At 36.8% G+C, this 11,387-nt stretch overlaps 1 long non-coding RNA gene across 1 annotated transcript; it reads left to right on the top strand.

Moving 5' to 3' along the window:
- The first annotated feature begins 3,654 nt into the window (after positions 1-3,654).
- LOC128228126 (uncharacterized) lies at positions 3,655-6,048 on the top strand. Its single transcript, XR_008259890.1, has 3 exons — positions 3,655-3,904; positions 4,007-4,143; positions 5,926-6,048. It is a non-coding gene; the product is annotated as an uncharacterized LOC128228126 (long non-coding RNA).
- The last annotated feature ends 5,339 nt before the right edge of the window (positions 6,049-11,387 follow it).

The following is an 11,387-nucleotide window of genomic DNA, read 5'->3' as shown; positions in this document are numbered from 1 at the left end:
TATGGTAGATCCTAGATAAACTGTATAAGGTTTTGAAACCAAATTTTACAGATATAAGGACATTTGCACCGGAATGCCTATCTATATCCGGAAAGGTGCGGACAAAAACCTTATCATGTCAAATTTCAAAAAGGAAATTGTCAATCTTGACCACAGGCCAAGCGTGCAAACGTTTCGGTCCGAGACCGTCTTACAGCAGAAACGCGCAATGTAATGCGCACCAAAATGTACATATAGAGGATGTTGCGGTCACTGATAACCGGTGTCCTTATTTCTTTCCACTTAAAATAAAATTTGGCAATCCTTGACAACCGGCAAATCTCGCGTTTGCATAAACGTTCATATAGGTGAAGGAGCGAAGCTGAAACCGGTGAAAATTAAGTTTGTCCACTCTTACAACCGGCCACACTCTCGTTTGTAGCCGTTCCTTGTCCTCCCAGGTGAGAGCATGCACATACAACTGAGAAAATGTTTATATGAAAAAATAGAGGAAAGTGCGGACGCTGAAACCCGGTGAGCTAATAACGTTCCTGCTCAAAGCAAGGTTGCTCTTACTGCACGCTAGGTCCAGCTCGCGAATGGAACAGGTCCAGGTCCTCCCGGTAGCTCGAGTGCGAAGAATTATGCCTATACATATACAGGAAGATAGGGAACCCGTTGACTTGATTACGTCCAAGCTTAAACCAATGAAGCATATTTTGGATCCCCAGCTCACGTCAGAATCCGATCAGGGCTCACCGGAGAGTGTGCATGCGCAAAAATATGAACAAAAATATAAATTAAGTTCCCAGGTCAAACAAAGGTTACCTGTCATTAAAACTCTAGGAAAATCGCATTCGTTGTGATATGCGCTACAAACTAAATATTAAGGAACGCGAGGACGCCAAAAGCTGGGCAAATTTACGAATGCGCTGTTTCCTTCTCCAATCCCGGGCACCAAAATAACTAAACTTTTATAGAAAGGTAGGTGCGTACGTTGAAACCGGTCTTACTCAACCAAGGTTGCCTGTACTCGACATCCGGGCAAGCTCGCGAACGCTAACAGTCCGGTACATACCGAATGCGCATTGCGCGGAAAGATGGTCATCAAAATACCTGTATGTTACTATCCGGATTGCGCCGACGCAAAAAGAACGGTAACCTTATTACGGCCCAGTGCAAACCAAGGTTGCATAATCATGAAAACCGCACAGCTCGTGAACTGAAACGGTCCTAGTCCTCCCGTTTAGAAACAGGGGCACATAATGCCTATACATACGTAAAAGTAAAGACGATGGACGATTACGTGCCGGTTCAACTCAGGAAGCATACCCTTGAAAACAGATCCAAGTCCGAACGGAGCCATTCTGGCCTCTCTGGGTGCGCGCCGACACAGAAACATACACATTAATATACCTACATGTATAAGAAGTTATGGACGGTTAAAAACCGCTGACAAAATTATATTCCAGATTAAACCGAGTTTGCATTCCATTGACCTTTGACCAAGCTCGCGAACGGAAACGATACAGGGCCTCCAGGGTTCGCGGTAGTGTATAACTTGTGTATAATGATGCACATATTGTAACGTAACGACAAATTAATTGTTGCTAGTATGAAATAATTAGATTTCATTAAATGTCATTTAAAAAACCCAATCATATTCTGAAAAAAAGTTTGTTTATATTTAGTCATACATGAACGAACAAAGATGTACCATTGGTCTTTCTACGCAACACTTATTATTTTTTGTAGGGCACATTTGATTGATACGTTATTGTCCACCATATTTCGTGAATGTCGGGTCACATAACAATTATTTAATTTGAAGTAAATACAGAATATGTGATTCTGTACAAACGCAAAGTTATAAGTTGTCATGAATTACTGGTGAGTGTGGGCTTTGGTAGTTACGATGTCACCGTTTGGACTACATTCACAGTATAAATGCTTTTATTAAATCATTTTATTAATTAGAGAGTCGAGTTATGGCTATGGTTTAAAATGGATTAATAGTGAGTTTAAGAGATCTACTGGATTAAGCTAGATCGTGTCTGATAGTCTTGCTCTGTAAGTTGCAATATGAGTTATGAACATCTGTTATTTGAAGGCCTCACAGCTATGGCCATTATCTGATATGGCAATTTTCTGATATGGCCATTATCTGATATCGAATATTTTAATGTCTCGGGATTGCATGCAAAGCAAAAAATAGCACACACATGGAGAGTAAATTGATAACGACTCAAGGCAATCTCTATCAACTAGTATTGTTTTGCACTTCGATGCAATATCGTGCAATGGTAAGCGACTCAATATTTGCTAAAACGTATTTCTTCCGGACATATTTTTTATTTCGTACCCAATGGGAAAACAAAGGAGAGGAATTCCAGCCTTGGTGTACAATAAGGAGGATGAACTTTTCTATCGGGGTATGTACTCGAATTGTTTATTAAAGTTAATGTCAGTGCGACTTTCAATCTGATTAAACATGTGTAAAACATAATTTGCACAAAGGGTTTAGCACACAATGTGTAGGCGTAAGCGTCCAAAGTTCTTGCATTTTTTAAAAACTGTACCGTGACGTTCGCTTTATTTCAATACTATGTGACGTAATACGTTGGGAAGCGATACTTAAGAATCTCAATTGCATACTACATGATGAAACTCTTTTTTCCGAGGAACAAAGGACACAATTTTAACCAACATGTTCGAACATTTGTTTCAGTTTCTATCACATATGAAAATCATGCCATAAGCCATTGTCTTGCAGGTAGAATCAAAGGAACGTTGCAGAAAGGGGACAACGGATGTGATGTTTATGACGTTCGCTTAGATGGGGAAAATGATGATGTTCAGGTAGACTGTGATGATGTGGAGTTCAGAGGTGGGGCAGTACCATGGCGGGAACTTAAGGTATTTGTTAGCGTTCTATTTTGTTCAATCATTAGCTGCCTAAATTAAATCGGTAGCAGTTTGTACTCTTGTGAAATCATCGGTTCTTAAACACTTTTCCATTGAAACATACATATGATAAAATGTAAAGTGGACGGGGTTGGACATTGTTGTTGTTTTTCCCCCGTCTTTTTAAGGGCCTTCCTTGTCCATAAATTAGTGGGGAAGGCCGAAATTTAAAATGTTTCAAAAGTTCATTTTTTTTTTTACTTTTGAGGAACGATTTTTTATCAGTTTTTGGATTAAAAAGCATTTGCATCTTTTCGGAAAAGAGTGTTGCCAATATGGATATGTTTTTATGTCAAAATCCCTTAGACTACTTTATCAACAATGTCTTGTGATTTCTTTATGATAACTTTTCAATTAGAAAGATGTTAAATAAAATAATAAAAGATAGTGGATACAATTTATTTCCTGGGTATAAAAATGCAAATATCTTTCTTAGAATAATTTCAAACACTACAAAGCTGCAAGACATTGTTGGATGGGTAGTGTTGACTATTTTGACACAAAAGATATTGAAATTGTTTAAAGCAATTGACGAAAAGGTGCAAATGAAGCAAAACTTACAACATGCACATTTAAAATGAGATAGTTTCTATTGTTTCTACACTCTATGGGAGTTAAGAGATTTTATGCAATAATAACAAACCTTCTTCCTCAAGCGTACTCTACCTTTACCAAACAGGTTTTGTGTTGTCTCCATTTTAGCCTGGTGACAAGATTGTTGCTCTTCATCCAAATTATATATTCAGCTACGCTCCAGCAACAGTTAAACGTGTTTATAGATTGAATGGAGCGGATCTTACATTTTATGATAACACAACAGGAACTTTACCATGGAGTGAAATCTACAAGATTTCTAATCAGAAATACACTGACTGCGTTAACCATATTGAGCAGAAAGAAAAGGAAATGCTTCAATCAAATGTTATAGTATTACATGAAAAGTGTGGCCACTTCGAATCTGGTAAGACATTTGCAATGGTTAAAATTCTTATGGAAATAAAAAGCTATGCAATCGATATAATGATGATTACACGTACAGTTTCGTTTTTGTTCTTTTGCAAAGGTACAGTCAACAGACATATTGGAAAGCAGATGTTCACTGTGACTATGACTGAACGCAACGGAGTTGGCCATCTTGAACAACAAGCAAACCACATGTTTCTGAGGAGAACAAAACCGAGTATTGATGTTGATTTAAAGGTAAAACACGTTCATACGTACATACTTTTTAATAATGAAATATGCATTTTTAACCTTCGCGCATTGTGCAGATTATAATTTAAGCGTAATGTCATAAAGAAATAAAGTCACACATGTTTTACCGACTAAAACTCGAATTTGCAAAAATGTTTGCTTTAAAATCAGTTGAACGGCTGGTTGTTGAGTACTATACGACGGCTCCTCTTTCACTTAAGATATCTAGAAGATTGATGGCCGATTGCTCATGTGAATGTCAGCATGTGTTTGCACGTGATCGTCGTATTTTTGCCGATAATCAACGACAGGTTCTTAAGCGGTGGCCCGCATTCGAATCAGACTCAGGGAACTTGATCTATTTACCTTAATTTTCTGTTATTGCAATATTACAAAGTTAATGAAAAGAAAAGACCAGCATTGTTCTTCAATGCTGTACTTCAAACGAAGGCGAAATTGGTAGAACTGGATTAGACTATGAATGTATTGCAATGTTTCAATACCTTAGAATCAACCGTAATTATGTTGTGAAGTGTTTTACTGTTAAGTCGTCCGCGTTTATTGAAAAGCTCCAAAATAATGAATGTAGTCTTCTCTATGCATTTGGTTTCACTGTCCGACTTGGTGTTTGTGGCATGTTAAGAACAGTTCATAAGTGAACTGTTTGTAGAACATTCGACGTATGGTCGGCTGTCGACCATCTAAACATTTCAACATCATTTCCGATATGTTGCCAACGCCCGCCAACTAAAACAGCCAATACGAGATCGATCAGCGATTGATCGACCTTGGAGACTTAAACGAAAACTAGAAATTACTTGTCATGACAAACTTGGTAGACGGACTATTTCTAATTTAATACAGGATTACCATGCTCCAACAACCAGTCGCCGTCTCACGTCAAGGTTTTACAGATTTTCAACTTTTTTGGCAAAATCTGGCAACAAACTGGCAATCAGTAGTTGACTGAAATCGGCAATCGAACGTGGCTCTAAACCAACTCACATACTTCGACAATTAATAGTTGCTACACGTTTGCCAAAAGTTGTATACATGTTGTGATTGATTGGTGTCTGGCTTTATACAAATTTAGTTGATGCTCTAACAAGACCTATTGCCGAACAAAGTGGTCTCGAGAATGTTTTTGTTTGGTCTTTATTCGATCGTTCGAAGACTGGTTACTGGCTGTCACTGGCCCCTCTTCCGGTCAGCAACTGAAACCAACGATTAGTTCACGAGTGATCAGCGAAAAATAATTATACTGAAACCCATTAAGAGACAACGCCGCAACCTATCACCGCTAATTTGACAACCGATCTTTTTTCATCATAACATCACATTTAAATAGTGCTCTTGTTGCAGTCATCCTAGTCTTGGAGACTGTTTCGTTCGCATAGTCATGTTCTTTCTCCTTCAAATGCATTTTGAAAAATGAAAATAATATACCCGGGATGTCTCAAAAATGATCGTTAAAAGGTTGACGAACACTGTACGGTCATCGGCAACGCTTTGCCAAGCAGTTCTTGATTGATGTCTGTTAGCGGCGAACTAGTCGCCGAACAGTTGCAAACTGGTTGCCGACAGACGTATGAGGTGATTGTCGGAAGACGATCGGCTACTATTCGTACGACAAACCGCCAAAGAGTCGACGACTAAATTGACATAGCATATTCTAGGACTTTCGTCGCCAGAAGTTATCTTTTCGCAAAGTAGGATTGTCAGAGGTAAAGCTATGTGTGACTGGGGCTTTTAGCTTATACGTTTTAACTAAAAGCGTGTTTGTTACAGAGCTTAAAATACGTTATTTGTCGCGTAAATGATGTTTTCCTTCCTGGTGAGATATGCAAATCGACGGACACAAACGAGAAAACAATGTCGGATGAAACTATCACTGTCTGTTTTTGTAACCACGAAAGGTAAGCAGTTGGTCTTATATTCGTCTGACATAAAGAGTTATCTTTCTTTTTACAATTTTATTTTATATTTGATTTAAACAATTTGAAGGCCATACCAAGGCCAATATCTTATCTAAACGACCTCTCATTTAAATTGGTATAATCATAACAAATGATTAAAAAAATACGTTTTTCTGGACATCCGTTCGCCTGAATGATATTCATCCTATTAATAAATATTACTTCGACTTCGCTGTTGATATGTGGAAATCATGCCAATGACATTTTGCAAATAGAAACATTGCCAACAAGGATGCTGACTTCAGCCAAAAGAAAACCCGTATAGTGGCCATATATACTGTTCAGATACAAGGAGATACATATTGCAGCATAAGTGAAATTGTCAAATGCATTGTAGTATTTAGCTGCATGGAAATATTAACTCATATCAACTCGAAAAGCATTTAAACATTTAGCATGCTTAGAATAGAACAATATAAATAACTCTTAAAAAGAGCATTTTATTATAATTATTATTGTTATTCATTATTATTATTATTTTTTTATTATTATTATTATTATTATTATTATTATTATTATTATTATTATTATTATTATTATTATTATTTTCAAAATCGCTGATAAACACATGTCAATAGTATGAAATTAAGTACATTTTTTATAATTGTATACAGATAATATCATGTTAATTACTTTACATTCTAATTATGCTAACAAACATATTTTTTATTGTTCTGTTTATAACCATTTCAAGAAAATAAACAACTTTCTCACTGACTGGTTTCGTGCTTAATGCTTTATTCAAGATTTTTTTTCATAACATCATTCATTACTCAATACAAACTTCGATTGTAAAGATAACCTTAAATTGTGATCTGTCTTACTAATCCAATGAAGTTGTTAACGACTCAATGCGTCGAAACCAGGTATTTATTTGTGCAAACAGGATCTTTGGGGCAATTGAAGTTTAGAGTATATAAATACAACCAGCGACATTGGCCTTATTACTTCTACGCCTTTCAGGTGATTATATACCCTTTATATTCTAAATATTTTGTCAATATTTGTCATAATAAACTGACAAAGTAAGACGTTTCCTTAAAAATTGAAAGGTTATAAAAGGCGTTGATTAATTAATAAATCACTTGATTCTTTATTTTAAAAAATGAAATACAATGAAATTGAACTTAAATGAAAACATTAGAAGAATTCATATATGATCGTTTTTCGAAATTTCAAAACAATTAAGATAAAGGTAAAATTAGTCTTTTAAACCAACACAAGATATTGTAGCGGGGCTAAAGATATCACTTTTTATCCTCCATAATAGTAATGAGAGTCTTAATACAGGCCTGAATATTGCATTGTACAACGGACTTCTTAAGATAAAAAAAGTATATAAATATTTAGGAAGGAAAGTAAGTACGTATATGGGGAGACTAACACGTTTTCGCATGCATAATTACGAAACAGGTTATTGTGGGATAATATATTATACATTCCCTATCATTTGGGCATTTTTTTTGGATATAAACTAGTTTCGGATTGATATTGTTTTCACGAACTGTGTATTTTTGTCAAAGTTTCAAACAAAATGAAAACCAGTTATATCGTTTGTTTAACGGAAACCGAACCAGTTTTTTTTGAATAATTGAAACTTTCCCTGGATGCGATTTCATCTGTACGTTCAATCCGAAAACTAACTTACTTTGAAAACAACATGGCGGACAGTGATCCAACACGTTTGTTGGTTTAAACATATTTTATTCAACATATCTATATATCGATATATACATATAATACACGTTAAATATAATTTAAGTATTTGCATTAATATATTGAATCGGATTGAAACGAAAGCATAGCTTATAAAGTTTCTCTCCGTGAGAATTAAGTTACACGTTATGCAGAGTAATGAGAAGGTTAGACAATTTTAATTACATGTATATATGTTGTTAATGAAAACATGCAGAATATTATCTTAAGAGAACAAAAGAAAGCGTTTTAAATAGTGTATACAAATGATGATTTCGGTAACAAAAAGAAGAAAAGAGAGCATGCATGAAAACAAAAGTAGACAGAGCGAGAATATATGTAAGTTTGATGATAGTTAGATTGATAATAGTTGGGTACCTGTACCGTTTGGTAGAAAGGGTCAAGTCTGGGAATATAGCATAATCAGAAGTTGAAATTTTTTAGTTGCTCTCGTTGTTAAGGGTGGGATCACCGTTGATATCAATGTCAACACGTGTGATTCTAGACATATCACGAATTAAGGTTTGTCGAATATCCGTATACAAGGGACAATGCAGGAAGAAGTGAGTGCTACTTTCTACTTGACCACATTCGCATAGAGCAGAAATTATTATGTTTTTGCAAAAGAGGTGATAGTTAAGGGCACTACAACTAGTACATAGTCGAGCGTGGAGTAATGCAAGCGACGGCTACCGCTGTAATAGTATGGAGGGCAGACTGAAGATTGATTTGAAATAGGTCTCTTGAAAGAAGCAATAGAAGGGCTGTCCCGCACATCCCGAGAAAGTTCATTCCATGCACGTACAGAAGAAAGAAGGAAAGAGGAAAAGTAAGAACTAGTACGTGACATAACCGTTCTTGTATTAGATGCATTCCGTAGTGGATAATTATAAAAACCAACAGTTTGGGGTGTAAGGGATGATAAATACTCAGGTACAAGGCCGTTGTCCATTTTATAGAAGAGACATAGTTTGTGATTGAGTCGTCTTTCTGAAAGAGTAGGCCAGCTCAGTTCCTTGTGAAGAACGGAAATAGATACTAGCTTTGTAGCCCCACAGACGATTCTACCGGCCTCATTTTGAATCTTTTGAAGTTCATTTTTTTCATAGTCTGTACAATTATCCCACACTGTATCAGCATATTCAAGAATTGGGCGAATGTATGAAAAATTTCTAGACATTTTCTGTCCAAACGGTTACTTCTTATGTACTCAAATTGCTCGTGCCATGTACAGTCACTGGAAAGGACCAAACCAAGATGTTAATGCGAGTTAGTTTCTGAAATTTGTTGACCATACATAGTTAACTTGGGATAGAAACGAGGTTGTCGTTTTCGGGAAAACAAAATTGACATAGTTTTTGCAGGGTTAAAGGTTACTAACCATTTATCAGCCCGAGTACTTGTTATGAATATCCCTCTGGATTATTTCAGCGGCCCTCAGGGGCTCATCAACCAGAATGTACAGACTGGTATCGTCTGCGAATAACCTAATATTACTACCAATATTAACAACAATGTCATTTATGAATATAAGAAATAAAAGGGGACCTAGAATGGAACCTTGCGGAACACCGGTCTCAAGTTGGATCCAACTAGACATGGAGCCAGGGAGAACTACGCGTTGCCTACGATTATTGAGATAGTCATGAAACCACGATAGTAAGTTGTCATGATCATCTGTTTCTTGAAGCTTCACAAGCAAACCCTTGTGCCAAACTTTATCAAACGCCTTGCTAATATCAAATAATACTGTTCGAACTTCAAGGCCATCATCTAATACCTTGCAAAAAGTGTTGTTAAGGAAGGTAAGTTGATTAACAGTGGAGTCACCTGGCCGAAAGCATGACTGAAACGAGGTTAGAAAGTTTATATCACGAAGATGGTTAATAAAATGTTTATATACTGCCCGCGCGAACACTTTTTCCATTGTAATAAGTAGGGAAATAGTACGATAGTTTACAGGAAGTGTCAGATCTCCCTTTTTGAAAACTGCACATCGTTGGCATCTTTCCACTGCTTGGGAAACTGACCGGTAGAAAGAGATGTATTAAAAAGGGCACACAGCGGGCGAGCTAAACAGTGCGAGCATTCTTTATAATATTCGGTTGCTTATTCCATCAGAACCTGAGGCTTTGTTTATGGGGAGGGAGGTTAAAATGTCGGTGATATCACTTGGTAGCAAAGTTATATTATCAAGATTATCATTGCCGTGGCGATTGTTACCGGCGGAATGACATGACCACTATCCTCTAATAAAGATTGGTTTCTAAAATGTGTATTGATCAGTTCAGCTTTATCAGCGTCATCTAGACACAGTTCTCCGTTAGTGGGATCTTGAATTGCATTGATACATGGCTTAGATTGAGGATGAAGAAAAGACAATAAAATCGTCCACCAGCCTTGAACAGATTGAACAGACCCAGAACAAATCTTTTCCGAAAGATTAGAATAATAAGTTTCCTTTGCACTCCGAAAGGCCAGAGTGGTTTCGTTTCGAAAACTTCGAAACTTATCCTAAAGTAGAGTTGAGTTTTTACTTTTAGCATTTTTATAGTACCGTTTACGCTTGCGAATGAGATTTTTTAAATGCAAAGTCATCCAGGGAACGTCATCTGGTCAAATAACGACTGTTTTAGTTGGGATCTTTTGGCGTGATTCAAAATTGCGTTAGTTACATTGTCAGTGTATGTATTAATATTTGCATCAGAAAGAGAGTCCCATTCAGTATTGTCGAGAAGACCTCGTAGCTCCTCGTAGTTACCCCTGTTGTAATACCATACTTGCCTCGGAAACGAGATTGTCTTACACTTAGCGAGTTTAAGTATTCCAAATATAGGACAATGGTACCGAATATTGGATGGGAGAAAAGGATCCACCACACCCGAAGATATTAAGCTATTAGTGTTTGAAGCGAAGATCAGACCTAATGTGGATGAGGTATTTTCAGTAAAGTGGGTCGGCTCGGTTATAACTTGCGAAAGTCCATAGACAGAACATAAGGTTTGAATACGCCTGGAAGAATTTGAGTTGCTTGAGTTGTAATTAAAATCACCAGTTATTATTACATCACTGATTCCTGTATCAATGGCAAGTCCCACAGAGTCCTCTATAGAAACACAATACGCGCTAGATGAGTTTGGTGGTCTGTAAAATGTCCCAAATAGTAAACGCTTACGGCTTTTCAAAGTAATTTCGACCCATATGCTTTCCAGGCAATTGATTTCGAAGTCTAGGCGGCGAGTGAAGTGTATACTATTCTTGATAAATACACCAGCACCACCATGATTGTCGCCTGGTCTATCAGGTCTCTCGACCGTGTGATAACCAATGAAAGATATATCTTCGCAAGAAATTGATTCATTAAGCCATGTTTCAGAAAAAGCTATAATATCAAATCCATTCAATTCAGAGAAAGGTATATCAACCTTGTTTTGCAGGCTTTGTACATTGTAATGGATAAATGAGACGTGATGTTGTGACAAGAGGAGTTTTGATAAATCTGAACTGGATTCTGTTGAACATGATGAAAATGAATCGGGACCAGGAATACGGTGAACATCACCAGATAACAATATGAGC

Source organism: Mya arenaria, chromosome 3, assembly GCF_026914265.1.
Source record: "Mya arenaria isolate MELC-2E11 chromosome 3, ASM2691426v1".
Lineage (NCBI taxonomy): Eukaryota > Metazoa > Mollusca > Bivalvia > Myida > Myidae > Mya > Mya arenaria.
Note: the sequence above shows the minus strand (reverse complement) of the source record. Positions and strands in the feature narration are given on the sequence as shown.